Raw genomic sequence first — 7,242 nt, 5'->3', positions numbered from 1 at the left:
TTGGGAGGCTGAGGTGAGCAGATCATGAGGTCAGGAGTTTGAGACCAGCCTGGCCAACATGCTGAAACCCCATCTCTATTAAAAATATGAAAATTAGCTGGGCATGGTGGCAGGTGCCTGAAATCCCAGCTACTCAGGAGGCCGAGGCAGGATAATTGCTTGATCCAGGGAGGTGGAGGTTGCAGTAAGCCAAGATTGCACCATGGCACTCCATCCTGGGTGACAGAGCAAGAGTCTATCTCAGGGGGTGGGGGGAGGTTTGGGAGGGGAAGGCAATGCATCCTTTACAGTCTTCATTCTACAAGATCTCTCAGCAGCATTTGCTGTAAATGGGCATTCCATTCTAATTCTTGAAAGAGACTCTCCCCTTGGTATTTCCCAGGCCTCAGTCTGGTTCTTCTCTTTTCCTCCCCCGCCCTCTTCTATTCTCTCCATAGATGATCGCATCTCCCCCCGTGGCAGCAAGAACCATCCATGTGTTGCTGAATTTTCTAGACAAGTGTTTATCAAATTATGGTCTCTACAGAGTCTGGAAATTCAGATTCTAGAGCCTCACTTCAAGCCTACCAAATTAGAATCTCTGAGTTGGACCAAGGAATCTGAATCTTTTACAGTGTCCTGGAGATGAGTCTTACGCACCAACGCGTTTGAGATGCGCCATTGCAGACCCACTATCCAACTGCCTAGGAAATAGTTCTACCTGGATATTTCGCAGGTATTGTAAATGCACCATATATGTGATGGACATTCTTAGTGCTCACTAACATACAGCTGTCCTCCTTCCTGGGCACACAGAATAACACCACAAGCCCTCTTGCAGTTATGCACAGTCACGTGACTGGCCCTGCCCAATGGACTGTGAATAGAGATATGCCCCTTCCAGGCCGAGGCTGTGAATTTCAAGGATCTCACAGCTCCTAGCAATCTGGAAGCCCTGGTGACAGTAACAGAACCACAAGATGAAGGTGAGTGCATTTCCTTCACTGCTTGGAAGGTTGCTGCCAAACGCACAATAGATGTCGTGTGCATGAGAAGCAAGAACTAAACCTTTGTGGGGTTAAGTCCCTGAGATTTTAGGAGGAATGTACTATGCTACCAGAATTTAGCTCATCCAAAAATAGAAATTCATCCTCTCTCTGGCTCACTCCAACCCACTACTCTTTCCAGTGTTCTTTCTCTACTCAACTGTTGAGCCAGAAGCTTCATGTTAGCAGTGGGTGGAAGTTCTCATGGATTCTTCATGTTTTCTTAGAAATGAACAGTTATTCACTCCACGCTCCAGAAAGGAAAAATATGGGAGCATTCGTCTGCTTTTCTTTCCATTGTCACTATCCTTTCGCTCTTTAGGGAAGAATGAGCTTCTTACCTTATTAGTGAGATTCACTGAACTACCTTTACTGTCACTCGTCTTACATGTCCTGATATTGTACTTTAATCCTCACCTAGTTCTTGGAATCTGAACTCAACTAACATAGAACTAAAAGGGAAGGAAATAAGAGGTTAATAACATCCCTAAACCCACACTATAGAAGACAGAGATGACAGCTATATTGTTTTCTACTGTATTACCAGCACATGGCATATGGAAAACATAAGTATATGTTGTAGATTTGCTGAGATACTGGATGAGAGTTCAACTGTTACAGAGAAAAGAGTACAGAATATTTGGCAGCAAGACTATCATATAAGAATCTGTGTTAGAGAGGCATCATTCTTTTTTTACCATCCAGATTTTTCCATGCTCATCAAATACTTAATTTTTCAAGGATGAGAGTAGAATATGGCTCACTATATTCTTCCTCATCCCCATCTCCTTTTGTTTTATATGGTTGGGGTGGTAAAGGGCACAGTCTGCTCATGCCTGTGCCTTATGTCATTCTAAATGTTCACATTTCCATGTTTGTGAAGTGAATCTTATTACATGGTGCATTATTCTATTCTAGAATCCCTCTGTTCTTACCCTTTACAATTTCAAATTAAATTAAAAGCTGACAATGTGGCATTTCCCTCCTTGTTTTAAATTCCCTTCATTCTGTTTTTGTAAGGTCTTGTAACAATAGTTACATATTTACTGATTTCAGTTATTTATTCAAATTATTTCACAAGAGCCTGCAAGATGCCAGGCATAGGCCTAGGTGGAGGGGATAAAATGGTGAACAAAACAAACTCATTCCCTGCCCTGAAGGAATTTACAGTCTAGTAGGGGCAGGAGATGGGCTAATTAATTGATTCCACCAATGAAAGCAAAATTACAACTAGAGATAAGAGCTTTGGAGAAAAAAATATGATTGTATGACAGAGAAAAAGACATGATTTTAACAAAGTCATTTGACAAGGGACTGGAAACCACTAGGAAATGCTTCCTGAGGAAGATAGAAAGGAGAAAGGAGGTATGAATGGGGCATCTCCAAGGACTGAGGAAGGAGAATGGAGCTGAAGGAAGGTTAGCACCTGAAGCCCACAGAGGCAGGAGAGTGGTTCAGGGAAGGCTCAGGGGTCCTGGGGTAGGGATAGGACCAGACATGTATTTTGAAAGGAATTCCTAGACTTCAGTATGAAGAACAGATGGCAGGGAGTTGTGGCTAGTGAAGGTGGGGAGGCCAAGTGAGGAGGTTAATATAATTCTCCAGGCAGAGATGATGAAAAACTGGTCTAAGGTGAGGCAGTGGAAAAAAGAGAAACAATCAATTGTTAAGGATGGGAAGGTAAAATAATAATTAACCCTCTTATAACACTCACCACGTGCTCTGCCGGGGCAGCCACCAGCCACATGTGGCTGTTAGGCATATGCACTGAGCTTCATACAAATTGAAGCATGCTTTGAATGTGAAATGCACACCAGATTCCAAAAACTCGGCACATAACAAGAACCTAAAATAATTCATTAATAACTTTTTTTTTTCCTGAGATAGAGTCTTGGTCTGTTGTCTAGGCTGGAGTGCAGTGGCAGGAGCTCGGCACACTGCAACCTCCACCTCCTGGGTTCAAGTGATTCTCCTGCCTCAGCCTCCCAAGTAGCTGGGATTACAGGCACCCACCACCATGCCCAGCTAATTTCTGTATTTTTAGTAGAGATGGGTTTCACCACGTTGGCCAGACTAGTCTCGGACTCCTGGCCTCAAGTGATCTGCCAGCCTCAGCTCCCCAAAGTGCTAGGATTACAGCGTGAGCCACCACACCTGGCTTCATTAATAACTTTACATTAATTATTCATTGATATGATAATATTTCATGTATACAAGCATACTTCAGAGATATTGCAGGTTTGGTTCCAGACCACCACAGTAAAGTGAATATCGCAATAAAGCAAGTCACATAAATTTTTTGGTTTCCCAGTGGATCTAACATTGATTATACTATGCTAGTCTATACCTTCCCATTGCTTTACTGTCATATTAAGTGTGCAATAGCATTATGTTTTTTAAAAAAAGTGCATACCCTAATGTAAAAAAGTACTTTAGGCTGGGCACAGTGGCTCACACCTGTAATCCCAGCAGGTGTGATTTGGGAGGACACAGTGGGCAGATTACTTGAGGTCAGGAGTTCGAGACCAGCCTGGCCAACATAGTGAAACCTCATCTCCACTAAAAACACAAAAATTAGCGAGGTGCAGTGGCGAATGCCTGTAATCCCAGCTACTTGGGAGGCTGAGGCAGGAAAATCATTTGAATCTGGGAGAGGGAGGTTGCAGTGAGCCAAGATCATGCCATTGAACTCCGGCCTGGGTGACAGAATGAGACTGTGTCTAAAAAAAAACCAAAAAACAAAAACCATCAATTGACTCTGCTTTCAAACAAGATTTCTCTGTGGCATGTGATGCTGTTTGACAGCATTTTTCTCACAGTGGAACTTCTTCCAAAATTGTAGTCATTTTTCTCAAACCCTGCCACTGCTTTATCAACTAAGTTTATGGAATATCCTAAATCCTTTGTTGTCATTTCAACAATGTTCATGGCATCTTCATCAGGAGTAGATTTCATCTCAAGAAACCACTTCCTTTGCTCATCTATAAGAAGCAACTTCTAATCTGTAGGGGTTCTGTCAGGGTAGTGGGAGAAATTAGAGAGAAAAGGATGCAAACCTTCTTGGAAGGCTGGGAGGTTTTTGCAAAAGCCTCAGGAAGGAATGAGCTGAAGGCGGTGGTTCTTACCCAGAGGCAATTAGTCAAAAAGGAATGTAAAGCAGTTTATCTAAAGAGCGTGTTTACTCATGTGGTCCTAAGACGGACCTTTGAACATTCACGGGCGCATGACTGCTCTCTACTCAGGTGGTCAACAATGTTATTATCCACAAATGGCATTTGCTTTAGGCCTCAGAACCTGGTCTTTAATCATTCCACAAGTGTGTTGACTCAAAGCCTCTGTCATTAAATCTATACAGAATAAATGCCTGCAGCGCCAGCTAGTAAAGGCCATGGCTGCAGACTCTTTACAGCACCGTCCTTAGTGTCTGTGAGTGGCCCAGACCCCTAAGCCTGCTCGTTCACTAGATATCCATGTCTGAGTGCATTTGCTCATCCGTTGCTAAGTCAAAGTCTGCAAGTCAGACCTGACACTAATCTGTTCAAGTTTTATCATGAGACTACAGAAATTCAGTCCCATCTTCGGGCTCCACTTTTTTTTTTTTTTTCTGAGACAGAGTTTCGCTTTTGTTACCCAGGCTGGAGTGCAATGGCATGATCTTGGCTCACCGCAACCTCCACCTCCTGGGTTCAAGCAATTCTCCTGCCTCAGCCTCCCAAGTAGCTGGGACTACAGGTGCATGCCACCATGCCCAGATAATTTTTTTGTATTTTTAGTGAGACGGGGTTTCACCATGTTGGCCAGGATGGTCTCGATCTCTTGACCTTGTGATCCACCCACCTCAGTCTCCCAAAATGCTGGGATTATAGGCATGAGCCACCGTGTCCAGCCTGGAGTCTCACTCTGTCACCAGGCATCAGGCTGGAGTGCCGTGGTGCAATCTTGGCTCACTGCAACCTCTGCCTCCTGGGTTCAAGTAATTCTCCTGCCTCAGCCTCCCGAGTAGCTGGAACTACAGGTGTGTGCCACCATGCCCAGCTATTTTTTTTTATTTTTTAGTAGAGACGGGGTTTCACCATGTTGGCCTGGATGATCTCAATCTCTTGACCTTGTGATCTGCCTGCCTCGACTTCTCAAAGTGCTGGGATTACAGGCATGAGCCACCATGCCCTGCCCAGGCTCCACTTCTAATTCTAGTTCTCTTGCTATTTCCACCACATCTGTAGTTACCTCCTCTACTAAAGTCTTGAACCCCTCAAAGTCATCCTTGAGGACTGGAATTAACTTCTTCCAAACTTCTCTTAATGTTGATATTTTGACCTCCTCCCATGATTCACGAGTGTTCTTAATGGCATCTAGAACAATAAACATTTTCCAGAAGGTTTTCAATTTACTATGACCAGATCCATCAGAGGAATCATGATCTATGGTAGCTAGGGCCTTACAAAATGTATTTCTTTTTCTTTTCTTCTTTTTTTGAGATGGAGTCTCGCTGTCACCTAGGCTCGAGTATAGTGGCGTGATCTCAACTCACTGCAACCTCTGCCTCTTGGGTTCAAGTGATTCTTCCGCCTCAGCCTCCTGAGTAGCTGGAACTACAGGCACATGCCACAATAGCCGGGTAATTTTTATATTTTTAGTAGAGATGGGGTTTCACCATATTGGCGAGGCTGGTCTCAAACTCCTGACCTTGTGATCCACCCCCCTCAGCCTTCCAAAGTGCTGGGATTACAGATGTGAGCCACCACACCTGGCCTGTATTTCTTAAATAATAAGACTTGAAAGTCAAAATGACTCCTTGATCCATGGGCTGAAGAATGGATGTTGTATTTGCAGGCATGAAAACAACATTAATCTCCCTGTACATCACCAGAACTTTTCGGTGACCAGGTACATTGTCAATGACTAGTAATATTTTGAAAGCAATCTTTTCTTCTGAGTGGTAGGTCTCAACAGTGGGCTTAAATTCAGTAAACCATGCCATAAATAGATGTAGTGTCATCTAAGCTATTTTCTTCCATTTATAGAGCACAGGCAAAGTAGATTTAGCATTACTCCTAAGGGCCATGGAATTTTTGCAATAGCAACTGAGCACTGGCTTCAACGTAAAGTCATCAGCTGCATTAGCCCCTATCAAAACAGTCAACCTGTCTTTTGAAACTTCGAAGAAATGCATTGACTTCTCCTCTCTAGCTGTGAAAGTCCTAGATGGCATCTTTTTCCAATAGAAGGCTGTTTTGTCTACATTGGAAATCTGTTGATGAGTGTAGCCACCTTTATCATTGATCTTAGCTAGATCTTCTGGATAACTTGCTGCAGCTTCTACATCAGCACTTGCTGCTTCCCCTGCACTTTGATGGTATAGAGACAGCTTCTTTTCTAAAACCTCATGAACCAACCTCTGCTAGCACGACACTTTTCTTCTGCAGCTCCCTCACCTAATTGAAGACTTACGATTTTGTTCTGGATTATGCTTTGTCTTAAGGGAATGTTGTGACTAGTCTGATATTCTATCCAGGCCACTCGAACTTTCTCCATATCAGCAAGAAGGCTGCTTGACTTTGTTATCATTTTGTATTCACTAGAGTAGCACTTTCAGTTTCCTTCAAGAACTTTTTCTTTGCATTAACATCTTGACCAACTGGCACAGGAGGCCTCACTTTTGGCCTATCTCAGCTTTTGACCTGACTTCCTCACCAAGCCTAATTATTTCTAGATTTTGATTTAAAGTAAGAGACATGCAATTCTTCCTTTCATTGAAACCCTCAGGGACCATTATAGGGTATTAATTAGACTAATTTCAATTTTGTTGTATCTCAGGCAATAGAGAGGCCCAAGGTAAAGGACAGAGAGATGGAGGAATGGCCAGTTGGTAGAGCAGTCAGAGCACACATAACATTGATCAATTGAGTTTCCCATCTTATGAAAGTGCAGTTTGTGGTGCTCTCAAACAATTATAATAGTGGCCAGGTGTGGTGGCTCACACCTGTAATCCTAGCACTTTGATGGATCACTTGAGGTCAGGAGTTTGAGACCAGCCTGACCAACATGGTGAAACCTCATCTTTACTAAAAATACAAAAATTAGCAGGGTATGGTGTCACATGCCTGTAATCCCAGCTACTCAGGAGGCTGAGGCAGGAGACTCACTTGAACCTGGGAGATGCAGGTTGGAGTGAGCTGAGATGGCGACTGCACTCCAGCCTGAGTGACAGAGTGAG

At 43.4% G+C, this 7,242-nt stretch overlaps 1 pseudogene; it reads right to left on the bottom strand.

The window, feature by feature from the left end:
• Positions 1-3,773: 3,773 nt before the first annotated feature.
• On the bottom strand, positions 3,774-6,798 carry LOC135269475 (tigger transposable element-derived protein 1-like; annotated as a pseudogene).
• Positions 6,799-7,242: the final 444 nt, after the last annotated feature.

Source organism: Aotus nancymaae, unplaced genomic scaffold, assembly GCF_030222135.1.
Source record: "Aotus nancymaae isolate 86718 unplaced genomic scaffold, 86718_ANA_hifiasm-v0.15.2.pri h1tg000006l, whole genome shotgun sequence".
NCBI classification, from domain to species: domain Eukaryota; kingdom Metazoa; phylum Chordata; class Mammalia; order Primates; family Aotidae; genus Aotus; species Aotus nancymaae.
Note: the sequence above shows the minus strand (reverse complement) of the source record. Positions and strands in the feature narration are given on the sequence as shown.